Raw genomic sequence first — 13,853 nt, forward strand, 5'->3', positions numbered from 1 at the left:
AATAAATAAATAAAAACTCAAAAAAAAAATAAAGTAATGACAATCAAATACCTTGGTAGATTTTGATATTGTCTTAAAAAGTAGCTACAGAGTGACATCAGTAGGATGATAGAATAGGAAGGCCTAGATCGCACTACCAACCAAGAATACTATAGCTGGCAAAACTGTCCTTCAAAATGAAGAGAAATAAAGACCTTCCCAGATAAACAAAAGCTCAGGGGGGGCATCACCACTAGACCTGCCTTATAAGAATTGCTAAACAGAATCCTTCAAGTTGACATGAAAGGACACTAACACTAGATAATAACACAAGAACACATGAAAATATAAAGCCCTCTGGTGAAAGTACACACTTAAACAAATATAGACTCCTATAATATTGTAATGATGGTATATAAATCACTTTTAACTCAGTATAGAATCTAAAAGATAACACATAAAAATAACTAAAAGACTATATTAATGGATACAAAATATTTAGGGGTGGGGAATGTAAAGGAATAGCATTTTGTATTTGATTGCAGTTAAGTTGTTATCAATTTAAAATATATTGTTATAACAAGATGTTTTATCTAATCCCTATAATAATCATAAGAAAATACCTACACAAGATGCACAAAAGAAAATGAGAAAGAAATTAAAGCATGTCACTACAAAAAAATCAATGAAACATGAAGGCAGTGAGAGAGGAAAATGGATGTCAACTGATGTCATAGAAATAAAAAAATCACAAAAAAACTACTATGAACAAATGTACACCAACAATTGCATAACCTAGAAGAAATGGATAAAGTTCTAGAAATGTATATACACCAAGAGTAAATCATGAAGAAATAAAAAATCTGAACAGACCTATAACTAGTAAGTAGATTAAACCAGTAATCAAATCCTCCCAACAAAGAAAAGTCCAGGATCATAAGGTTTCACTAGAGAATTCTGCCAAACATTTAAAGAACTAACACCAATTCTTCTCTTTCAAAAAAAAAAATTGAAGAGGAGGAATGCTTCTATAAGGCAATCTGTGAAGCCAGTGTTACCTTGATACTAAAATCAGACAAGAATACTACAAGAAAAGAAAACTACTACAGACCAGTACCGTGATGAATATTCAGGCAAAATTGTCAATAAAATACTTACCAATCAAATTCAATAGCACATTAAAAGGACTATACATCACTAAGTGTATTTATTCTTAAAGTGCAAGGATGATTTGACATACAAAAATCAATCAAAGATTGATTCAACATACGAAAATCAATCAATGTAAGAACCACATTAACGGAATGAAAGACAAAAAACACATAATCAAATCAAATTGATGCAGAAAAAATATTTGACAAAATTCAATATCCTTTCATAGTAAAAAACAACTTAGTACTATTCCAATTAAAAGACAAAGACTAGGCCGGGCGCGGTGGCTCACGCCTGTAATCCTAGCTCTTGGGAGGCCGAGGCGGGCAGATTGCTCAAGCTCAGGAGTTCGAAACCAGCCTGAGCAAGACCGAGACCCCGTCTCTACTATAAATAGGAAGAAATTAATTTGCCAAGTAATACCTATAGAAAAAATTAGCCGGGCATGGTGGCGCATGCCTGTAGTCCCAGCTACTCGGGAGGCTGAGGCAGGAGGATCGCTTGAGCCCAGGAGTTTGAGGTTGCTGTGAGCTGGGCTGACGCCACGGCACTCACTCTAGCCTGGGCAACAGAGTGAGACTCTGTCTCAAAAAAAAAACAAAAACAAAAACAAACAAACAAACAAACAAAAAAAAAAGACAAAGACTGTCAGACTAGATAAATAAAAGGTACAAAATATGCTACTTATAAGAAAGACAGGTAATAGCATGCTGATGTTTAAAGTACAAGAATGGGAAAATGCCATGCAAGCACTACTAACTAAAAGAAAGTTAGGGTAGCTGTATTAACATCACCCTGGCTGACTCATGCCTATAATCCTAGAGCTCTGGGAGGCCAAGGCGGGAGGATTGCTTGAGCTCAGGAGTTCGAGGCCAGCTTGAGCAAGAGCGAGACCCCATCTCTACTAAAAATAGAAAAATTAGGTGAGTGCGGTGGTGTGCAGCTGTAGTCCCAGCTACTCAGGAGGCTGAGGCAGGAGGATCACTTGAACTCAGGAGTTTGAGATTGCTTTGAGCTATGACACCATGGCAGTCTCGCCTGGTGGGTGACAGAGACCCTCAAACACACACACACATATCACCCTCACAGACTTAAAGGTAAGAAAAGCTAGTAGAGATAAAGAAAGATATTTCTTAATGATAAAAGGTTCAATTCAACAAAGATATACCAATTCTTAATATATAGCTAATAATTTAGCCTCAATATATATAAAGCCAAAATTGACAAGACTTGTACGCAATATCTACAAATTGAAAATTAATACAGGGAGATTATAATGCACATTTTACATTAACTGATTGAGAAGCAGTCAAACATAAACTGGTAAGGATATAAATGATTTGAAAACACAACTATCAAATCTGCCCTAATTTACGTATTTTGAACTACTCCAAATTTTTTCAAGAACCATTTAATCTTTCCAGTTTTCCTAGATATTTGACAAAAATTGCCATATACTATTAGTTTATAGAGCAAGTTTCAAAAATTTCAAAGGATTGTAATAATCTACAGTATATTCTCTGGCCATAGCGGATTTAAATTAGAAATATGTAACAAAATCTCCATACGTGTGGAAATTAAGCAATTAATTTCTAAATGGTCAATGGATCACAGTAGAAATCACAATAAAAATTAGAAAATATTTTGAAATGATACTAATGAAAACATAACATATCAAAATTTGCATGATGGGCTGGGCACGGTGGCTCACACCTGTAATCCTAGCACTCTGGGAGGCAGAGGTGGGCAGATTGCTTGAGGTCAGGAGTTCGACACCAGCCTGAGCAAGAGCGAGACCCCGTCTCTACTATAAATAGAAATAAATTAATTGGCCAACTAATATATATAGGAAAAATTAGCCGGGCATGGTGGCGCATGCCTGTAGTCCCAGCTACTAGGGAGGCTGAGGCAGAGGGATTGCTTGAGCCCAGGAGTTTGAGGTTGCTGTGAGCTAAGCTGACGCCATGGCACTCACTCTAGCCTGGGCAACAAAGCGAGACTCTGTCTCAAAAAAAAAAAAAAAAAATTTGCATGATGAAGATAAGACCATATGAGATGAAAATACATAGCCTTAAATGCATATATCAGAAAAGAAGAAAGGCTGAAAATCAATTAGTTAAGCATGTATATCAAGAAGTTAGCTTTTAAGAAAAGCAAATTGAAGCCCCTCAACATTTTAAAGGACATAATTTTTAAAAGGATAGAAATTAATGAAATAGAAAACAAATGAGCAATAAAAGTTACAACAAAGCCCTAAGTTGATTCATTGAAAATCCCTAATAAGACTGATAAATCCCTTGTAGACCAATTTTTTAAAAGGATTAAAGAAAAACAATATCAGAAATGTGAAAATGGAAATCACCACAGATCACACAAATATAAAACTACTATGAACAACTTTATGACAATGCAATTGAAAATTTAGATAAAATTGACAAATCCTTAAATAAATGTTTATACTCTGCAACTGGTATAAGAAGATATAGTTTTCAAAATAAATTCAAGAAGACATAGAAACTATAAATGTCCCACACTCATTAAGGGAGTTAAATCCTAATCAATAAATGAAAAAAAAAAAAACCTTTAGGCCCAGGTAATTGCACTAGTGACTTTTTCCAAACAGTTAAGGAAGAAATTAAAGTCAGAAAAACTCAGAGAATAAAAGAAAACAATTCTAAACACATTTCTTGAAGATAGTAGAATCTTGATAGTAAGCTAAAGCACCAGGCTTTAAAACAAAAAAGGAAATTTACAGGCCAGTTTCTTACTCATCAATATAGACACAAATATCCTAAAGAGAATATTAGTAAACCAAATGCTGCAATTACACAAAAAGAATAACCAAGTTGTGTTTATTCCGGTTGTACATGATGGGTTCATACAACAGTTAATGTGATTCCCCAAATTAAGGGAATAAAGAAAAATAAAATCATAATCTTCATAGATGAAAAAAATATCATACTATTTAAAAATATTGTATTAACAATTTTAAAACCCTCAGCAAACTAGAATAGAAGGGAACTTCCTTAATCTGATAAAGGCTATCTAGAAAGAATGATTAAGAGTGATAATCTACCACACTGGAGGACAGGACAGAAAAATGGTTCATAATGCCAGTTATGCAGTTTGGAACCTTCAGCTGAGTGGGACGCATTCTCAGCCAACACTCACTTTTTCTGGGTTCTCTTTTCATCTTATTGATGTATACCTCTTCAGACAAATCAGGACCACTTTGATGGAAGGTCAACTGACCAGTGCATCTTTATACCTATACAAGCCTGGCCTATGCTGTGCGTATAGTAGTCACATCATGTTTGTTAGGTACAGTAATTCAGAGGACCATAATCCCTAAGGCAGCACTAATAAGCTATATAATTCTTCCCTACCCCCTATCATTGCAGTGGAATGTTTTTTTGCAAGTGAGAGTGAAATCTCTCATCTGAACCACAATGTGTTGACTTCACTCTTCCCTGTACCTGTTAAATTAACTTAGCAATAATTTCCTGACTGGGGAAGTCATTGGATAGTTTCACTTTCCCAGGTTTCCTCCCTCCTTTTTGGTGTGTTAGTTTTGTATTTTGTTCCGTCCCTTCTCCTCCTCCTCCTGTCCCTCTATCTGATTTGGCTGGGGATTACTTTTACTTTTTCCCATCATTCTTTTGACTTTATCTCCTTGGAATTGCCAGTTAACAAAAGTTTAAATGAATTCAAGTCTTATCCCCATGATTTAAAAATGCTCACGGGCTAAAGTTCTGTGTCCAACATTAATATTATATTTTAAAAAAAAACAAAGAATTTCAAATTAAAAGAGAGTGTGCAATCCTCTATAACATCCCTCTCCACCAAAACTCTGGAAAAACACACATCTTTTGCTTCTGAATCAAAATATTAATTTCCTACAGTACTCCCAGCTTCATAAATTCACAGCTTCCTTGGGAAAATCCCCATAACACTAGAAGTTCGCTTTTTCCAATTTCAGTGAACACAGTTCTTAAGGAGGCTGCATAGAAAAAATAGAAACAACAAAATATTTAAGGACTGGCTTTAACATGAATTACATAACTTGAAGATTTACATAATTATGAATCCTGAGCAACTCTCAAATCTACTTAGCCCTTAACTCTGCTAAAATGGTGATCTACTTACCCATAGAGAGAGGCAACAATTTGAAAACTCTCTGTGGATGTCTCCTTTCAGTGGGAAACCAGAAAGTTTTCTCCATCGGAGGACATCACGATTTCTGGTGATGTCAGATCACCACATCCCAGAGGATGGTCAGGTAAGTGGACGTTTCTCTCTTCCCTCCCTTCCATCCTCCCCTTTTCTCACCATCCTAACTCCACTAATGGAAATGATAACAAGCAGATAGATACCCTGTAGCCTCCAGCCCTCTGGCAGCATTAAGTCCTGAAATCATCCACATATCCCACCAAGAAAGAGAGATTTGCCTCCTGGGTGTTTAAAGCAACAGCATCATAACCACATCTCTCCTCTGTTTTCTTTGAGCTCCGTACAACTGAGGTCAGATTCTTTGAGGACAAGGAGAAGGGGGATATGCAGTGGGTAGACAGACCCAAGTCAGATTGTAGGAAGGTAAATTGTTACCAATGCTTTCTCAAGCCTATTTTCATTTCTCCCCTATTTGAGGATTTTTGCTACAACTCCACTTTTCTTTCTCTCAAATGGAACCCTAGTGTGGAGCGGAGGGTTTTCAAGATACAGACAGCTCTTCCTTAAGTATATATTCTTATCTTTCAGGGAAAGGCATACTCATTAAGCCCAGCTGGTGGCCCCTCCTACCTACCCTTCCATGGAGCTGGCCTCACATCAAAGGTCTCAGGTTTTGGAAAAGGGGAGTTAGTGACTTTGGGTGCAGAGAGGAGGGAAAATTTGATTTTCATGTACTGAGCACAAAGGGAATTTTGAAGCCATGATCCTTTGTTTAGCAGCCTTGTAACAGATAGTACACATAGAGCTTTCCAAAGAGTTGAGAGGTCTTGGAACATGTCTCCACTGCAGGCTGCAGAATCATGTTGTCTAGAAACTTGAAATAATATAAACAATGATGATAGAATCCCTATGCCACTTAGAAAAGGGATGTGGTAAGAAGAAACTGAGACAATATCAGTGAAGCACTTAGGAAGTAACAGGGTATGTTAAGGACCTGCAATAACAGCAGTAATTGTCCCTATTGTATAAATTTAATGTTTATTTTCCTACGCTGTCCTCCAGCAGTAGTATCATGCCCCACTGTTTTGTTAATACTAATTCTTACAAAGTCATCAAGATACTGTACATAACTTCTGTTACATCATCGTCCCCATTTCCTTGGCCATATTGATTAATTCACTCCACAAACAATTTATTCAATGCCTATTACACGCCAACTTAAGTACTAAATGCTGCACGTTCAAAGATGAGCATGATACAGTCCCTGCTGTTAAAGGGCTTAGGATCTAGTGAGAGAAAAAGACACTAGAACGACTAAATGTAACGTAAAGCAGAGAGAGAAGTAGAGAAGTAAACAGACCAGTGTGCGATGGGGAGGGTAAGGTTAAGAGTCCTGGCAAAGCAGGGCTGGCAGTTCTGGAGGGGACGGGCAATGTGAACCGGGAGGGGACAGGGAAGGGCGTTAGAAAAGGCTTCTGGGAGTAGAGGAAGCTCGCGTTGCCTTTAGAAATGAATGAGCCCTTGGTGTCCGTCAGATCAAAAGGGGAAAGGGGACAAGGACAGCAGCCTGAACAGAGTAGGCAAAGCCACAGGGCCGTGAGTCACCGACAAGTCTTTGCACCACTACAAATAACGTGTGTGCCTGGAGCCGGAGAAGGTGGGGAGTCCGGCCAGGAGTGGAGGAGAAGGCTGGAGCCGGATCCTGACTGCGTCTGCCTTGTCAAACTCCCACGTCTCTGTGGCCAAAGAGAGACGGCCAGCCAGATGCTAAGCAGCAGTTCGAGGCGTGAGACAACAAGCACATAAAGGCAGGACGCCCGTTAAACAAGCCTCCCGAGAGGACACCCAGCAGCCCAGAGATACTCCGGCACACGAGTCCAGTTCTGAAGCTCGGGAACTTGGACTTTTGTTTTTGCTGCAGGACTGGATTCAGAGAGCACACAATGGCCAGTGTTGAAAGTCCCTTTTTGGAAGGAAGAACAGTTGCACATCTGGGAAAGGTTAGGGTCAAACATATAAATGAGGGGAGCGGAGCGCGTTGCTCCGAGACACTCCGTCTGTGACGTCAATGGCTGCGAGTTTGGACAGAGGCTCCCTCTTGTGCAGCAGGCAGGGCCCCATTAACTCTGCCCAGCGCCCGAGTGTTTATGTGGAAAATGTGAGGCCAGGAAGTTTCTCCTAATTATGATTTGGAGGTTGTCAAGTAACTATTCTTTCGGAGTTGGTTTCTGTCTTTCCCACCTTCCCAGCTCCACTCAGTTTCCATTTTCTCCTTTGTCCTAGCCCAATTTCTCTCTCTCTCTCTCCTCTCTCTCATCTGCTTTTAAGAGAAAAACAAAAAAATCCATTATAGATCTCGCTGGCTGCCCCCACACCTCTCCTCTCCATGGCTACAGGCCCAGCTGGGAAGTGAATACTCAGAGCACAGTGACACATAACAAAGTGAGTGTTTTCACTATTGATTACCTTCTTGTTCAAACTTCAGAGAGCAAGCTGTACGCGGCACAAGCATAACGATGGCTGGTCCCTGCTGCTGAGTCAGAAAGACAGGGAACTAGGCCAGCACCATCCCTCACCCCGCAGGTGCCAACCAAACATAAAAGGGCAGTGGCTGCCAAAAGCTGTATGTAGGACCGTGTTCCCTCTCCACCCCCATTCTTACCCCTGTCCCATCCCCAACACATCTAAGCCATTATCATCCATTTGGGTAATAACTTGAGGGATTGGAGACCTGCATCTTATAACTGCAATTATCCTATTTAATTTGGGCCCAATGGGAGGCACCCCAGGACTCCACTGCCGACACTGGGGGGGGGACCATAAGAGCCCCTTAATAGTGGTCAATTATGCACATTCTGATGATCCACTTTAAGAAGTGGATTGTTGACAGTACAGTTTAAGTCCAAGACTACTTTTGTGTTTGCTCAGCTCCTCTCCCCACCGCCTGTTGATCAGCCTCCTCCTCCGTAAGCACAACCATGAAGCTTGAGTAAGGAAGGGAGGAACCAAAACCACTTGCAAAATACAAACTCAATTTAATACCAGCCTCAACCATGTGTGAACTGAAAGGCAAGTGGACAAGACAGAGGGGGAAAAAATAGACACACACACACACACACACACACACACACAGGTGTATATATGGGTACTTATTACCCAATTTTTTAATTTACATTTTATTGATGTAAATGTTACATTCAATAATGTACACACATCTTCAATATACACCTTGATAAAATGTTACGCATATGTGTGTATATATATTAATATATACACACATATATGTACAGCTGTTTATCTATCTATCTATCACACTTCCTTCATGACCCTCTCAAGTCAATATCTACCCCTGGAGGCAACCTATTCTGACTTCTATCACCACAGATTAGTTTTGTCTGCCTTGGTCATCGTATAAATCCAATCATACAGTATGTGCTCTTTTGTGTCTGGCTTCGTTTGCTCAAATGATGTTCGTGAGATTTCCACTTTGTCATGCGTGACGAGATTCTTTTTCATTGCTGTGTAGCATTCCATTGTATGAATACCCCACCATGTATCCATTCTACTGTTCAATTGCTTAATATTAAAAATAGTATTTGCTCTTTAGGACTTATCTGGGCTACTCTTGTCCTCCAATCAGGTACTGACTACACTACAGGAGACACTACACTGGTGATTTACAACCTCCGTCGTATGTCAGAAGCACTTGAACACCTTTTTACCTGACTTACGACTTTTTACTGCAGCTGGGCTCCAATGGGGATGATGGATACCTGTGTGGGAAAACATATCCCCCAAGAATTCCTAAGTCAAGGATTTATTTCTTTTGATTGAGACAGGGGATTTAAACTGCAATTGAATTATCCTGTGCTTAGGTATCAAAACGCAGATATGATGGTGACAGACACGACGTGCTGAGCCATGCTGTGCACTAGGTGCTGCGCTAGGCACCACGCGATTGCACCGTGGGGCCGGCTCATGATTGAAATCCCAGCGCTTAGCAGGTGCTCAAAATATACTGAGTAAGGTAAATGTAAGCTGATCCCCATAACTCCCTTTTGAAGTAAGTGTCATTATCTCTATTCTAAGAAGAAGAAAATAGAATGTCAGAAAATTCAAAACTTGCCTAAAAGTTACCTATCACAAACGTGGGAAAAAGTAGGAATCAAATACAGATTTTAACCTCTCTACTAGTATACCCTTGGATGAGATTTAAAGATATGGCTTTTCTGGTGAGGGGGAAATGGGAGAAGGGCAGTGTTGATCCCAAGTGGGAGTTTTGGATGACCTAGGAATTTGGATGACTCGGATACAAGGAAAGAGTAGGGTGCTTATTTTCACTGATGATTTACTGTGGGGAAAGCACCCTGATAATTGTTAAGGGAAAGGTGAGGACACCCATTAATCTGCACCAAACTCTTTAATTATCTCTACTTTATAGGTGAGAAAACTGGCTTAAGGACATTGAGCACCACAAGTAGCCAAGAGTCCACAGTGAGTTGTGTACCCACAGTTCTAACCCGGGACTATCTCTCTTCAAAGTCCACACTCTGCCTACTGCATCCTGCTGAAAAGAAGAGAGGGTGTGGGACCTCATGGAGATCCGGTAGTAGGGTTATTAGCCCTACGAAAACAACGTGGAAGGTAGAAGGAAAATATAAATTGAGTTAATATAAAAAGTAACAACTTATGTTTATTCATGAGGGTGTACTATGGATTTTTCATGCATTATCTATTTTATTGTCACAACAACCTCTGAGGAAGGAAGTATTTTTAGTCCCATATTATAAATGAGTCACTGAGAGCTGGAGAGGTCAAGTCGCTTCCACAAGGTCACATTGTCATTAAGTGGCCATGCCAAAGTAGAAGTCAACTATCTGCCTCCCAGTGGCACGCCCTTAACCCCCATGCTGCACCAACTCTTCAGGAGAAAAGAAACCACATGGGCAGAAGCAAAGCCCCAGGAGGAGCCCTAGGGTGTGTGTAATGTACCAGAGCTGAGAGAACTCTAGTGGTCCAAGCCTAACCTATGGCATGGAGGTCACATCTGTACACCTATGCTCATGACCTGAAGCTGAGATGTGGAGCTAGGGACCAAACAGAAAAAGCCTATATTTTCAGGGATCAGATTGGTTAAAAATGAAACTGAAATAGTATGAATACATTTTCAAGAAAAGATAATGACCTTAAAAGTTGCAATTAGATGAGGCACCAGCTACCTGGTTCTTCCAAACAAGAGAAGGCCAGGATTAAACTAACGAATGTTTTAAGCCTAAACCAGCGTATTGATTGCTATGAGATCCTGAACTGAGGACACTTTGGGCCACCTCACAGGAGTCGTGGGACGGCCACCTGTTGGCCACCTGTACTTCTCAGTCTTATCAAATTCCATTTTCAAAAGCTCAGCCTTACCCCAGCTGGACTATAAAGATGTGGATTTGTGATAGGCTTCCTTAAATAGCTGCATTCCAGACACTTCCTGGGGTTTGTGATCCTGGAGTAGTCTTGAAAAACACTCTGTTGCCAAATATCTATCAAAAGCCTGTCTGAGTGGAACAAAATTTGAGAATAATTTTTAGAAATAAAAATAGATTCCTTAATTCCTGGTTATTAAAACTAACACACATTTAGTGCAGAAAATTTGAATACAGTAAAGTATAAAGAAGAAGATAAAGGCCATTGGAGAGTGCATCACCCAGAAAGGACAATTGTTAACATTTTTAGTAAACTTCCAGAGACCTGTCTATGAAGCACATACATACACACAATCCAGGCTGGGTGTGGTGGCTCATGCCTGTAATCCTAGCACTCAGAGAGGCCAAGGTGGGAGGATTGCTTGAGCTCAGGAGTTCAAGACATACGCACAATCCAGATACCAAGCTGGGCCTCCTTCGTTTTAAGATTACAAAAAGATTGTCATGAACTCCTTCTCTTTGCCATGAGGGAGAATCCATTTTCTTCCCTGTGATCTCCATGAGGCTTAAATGCACGTGATTGCCAATGGTTCTGAATTCCCGCTTTCCCTGAATCTTGGTTCTTTACTCTAACTCCAGTCTAGTGTTGATCTAATGAAGAAATCAGTCACGTTCTTCTCATACAAGTTCTTTGTGTGTGAAACAGACCATAATAAATGGGGGTTACATGGCAACAGGACAAATAACTAAAATTCACCATGTTATTTAGTTATATTCATTTCTCATTTCTCCTGTCCACATTCTTTTCTCTACTCTATTGGCATAGAGTAAGTACTTTTAAATTGACATGAATTAAACTGAAATTATTTTTGGAGTATCCAGTTAAGTGAAAGTATAAAAATTACTTTTATAATAAGTAAAATTAAAAAAAACTTTTAGTTACTTAGAAATCTCTACATCTTTTCAATTTCCCCTAAACTTCCTGTAAGCTTTTTTTTAAGGAATTAAAAAATTCAGCAACTAACTTTTTTAACTTACAAATGACAGGATAAACAAAAAAATTCCAAATAGAAACAGAAGGAAGAATTTGACCTTTCAAACATGTAACTGTAAGCTGAAGGAAGCAATAGATAAATAAATAAATAAATAAATAAATAAATAAATAAATAAATAAATAAATAAATAAGAATATGGGCCAGGTGTGGTGGCTCACGCCTGTGATCCTAGCACTCTGGGAGGCTGAGGCGGGCGGATTGCTCGAGGTCAGGAGTTCGAAACCAGCCTGAGTGAGACTCCATCTCTACTAAAAATAGAAAGAAATTAATTGACCAACTAAAATTATATATACAAAAAATTAGCCAGGCATGGTGGCACATGCCTATAGTCCCAGCTACTCGGGAGGCTGAGGCAGAAGGATCGCTTGAGCCCAGGAGATTAAGGTTGCTGTGAGCTAGGCTGACGCCACGGCACTCACTCTAGCCTGGGCAACAAACCGAGACTCTGTCTCAAAAAAAAAAAAAAAAAGAAAAAGAAGAATATGAGGAAGAAGAGGGAAATACTAACTGTACAACTTTTAATAATTTCAAGGATTCATTTGGTTAAATGCATACAAATATCATAAGGCATAAATTCAGTCAATTAATAGGACATTTTGAGGAAAAGAATATTCATAATTAGCATAAAACAAACATAATCAAGAGCAATTTTTATTTTTTAGAGAAGATAAAATTTTTTTGCTGACTTCTAGAAAAAGTTACACAAACTAAAATATTTAAAAGTAAAATAAAAAATTATGAGACAATGGAAGTAATTAAGAGACAGAGGGAGGGAGGAAATATCTTTTTGTCCCCAGGTGGCTGCAGAAGATGGCCGAGGGGCAGGTCCTGGTGCTTGGTGGAAGAGGCCATCTCCTGGGCCGTGGCCAAGCAGGTACTACTGAGCAGGAAGGTGGTGTTGATGTTCTGTGAGGATATCAACATTTCTGGAAATTTCTACACAAAAAAGTTGAAGTGCCTCGCCTTCCTCCACAAACAGATGAACACCAACTCCTCCTGAGGCCCCCTGCCATGGCTAGGCCCCAACCACATCTGCTGGCTGTCTGTGCAGGACACACTGTCCTGCCAGACCGGATGAGGCCAGGCTGCCCCTGAATAACTCAAGGTGTTTGATGGGACCCCACTGCCCTATGACAAGAAAAAGCAGGTCATGGTTCCTGCTGCCCTCAAGGTTGTACTTCTGAAAGCCTACGAGAAAGTTTGCCTACCTGGGACACCTGGTTCAGGAGGTTGGCTGCAAATTCCAGCCAGTGACAGCCACCCTGGAGGAGAAGAGGAAAGAGAAGGCCAGGATCCATTACCTTAGGGAAAAACATTTCATGAGGCTATAGAAACAGGCCAAAAGGAATGTAGAAAAGAAAACTGACACGACACGAAGGTCCTCAAGACCTCCTGGTGTGGGCCCAGTTTATTCCTCATGCCTGGCCTGACCTGCCTTTTCTCCATTGCAGTCCCAGGATGTGGGGGACTCAGGGGCAGACATCCAGGTGCCACAGGCAGCCTGAGACTTAGAAAGTTGGGGACAAGGAAAGGGCCTTGGTCACTGCCTTCCTATGAGGTTACTTTCAACAACTCTAAGAGTTGTGCAGAAATAATTTGTCTATGACCTACTTGTTCATGAGAGAGTTTTAGAAAATTGATGGTAAGAACAACCAGTTACTTAAGTTTCAGTATTAGGAAAGTGAGCTGGAACGCTGATTGGAAGGAAGCCCTGCCTTGTGAATGAAGCATCTGTTTTAACTTCCCACCTACTCATATACTATACTCTGCAGCTATTAGAATGTGAGAAGACACTTATGGGGACAGTGTGAGTCTGTTGTTGTACAAAGGGTATTTACAGATGCACAGACTGGGAAGATGTGCAACCAAGGAGTTGCAGGCATTGCCCTTGCTCCTTCCCTGTATTTTGTGATCAGAAACAAATAAACTACTTTCAAAGGAAAAAAAAGAAAGAAAATAGATGCAGGCCCAACTCTCATGGATCTTATTGTCCTGTGGAGGTATTTCTGTAGTCCATGGAAGAGATTAATTAAATCAGGTAAGACACCCAACTATCAGAGAATATTTGACCTATGTCAGTGAT

The 13,853-nt window shown here is 39.9% G+C and overlaps 1 long non-coding RNA gene and 1 pseudogene across 1 annotated transcript in view; one reads left to right on the forward strand and one right to left on the reverse strand.

The window, feature by feature from the left end:
• LOC142861867 (uncharacterized) overlaps positions 1 to 13,853 on the reverse strand; it is a 68,479-nt gene that overhangs the window by 43,750 nt on the left and 10,876 nt on the right. The gene's annotated exons all lie outside the window — the stretch shown is intronic.
• Positions 12,526 to 13,200, forward strand: LOC142861885 (large ribosomal subunit protein uL13 pseudogene; annotated as a pseudogene).

This window comes from Microcebus murinus, chromosome 18 (assembly GCF_040939455.1).
Source record: "Microcebus murinus isolate Inina chromosome 18, M.murinus_Inina_mat1.0, whole genome shotgun sequence".
Lineage (NCBI taxonomy): Eukaryota > Metazoa > Chordata > Mammalia > Primates > Cheirogaleidae > Microcebus > Microcebus murinus.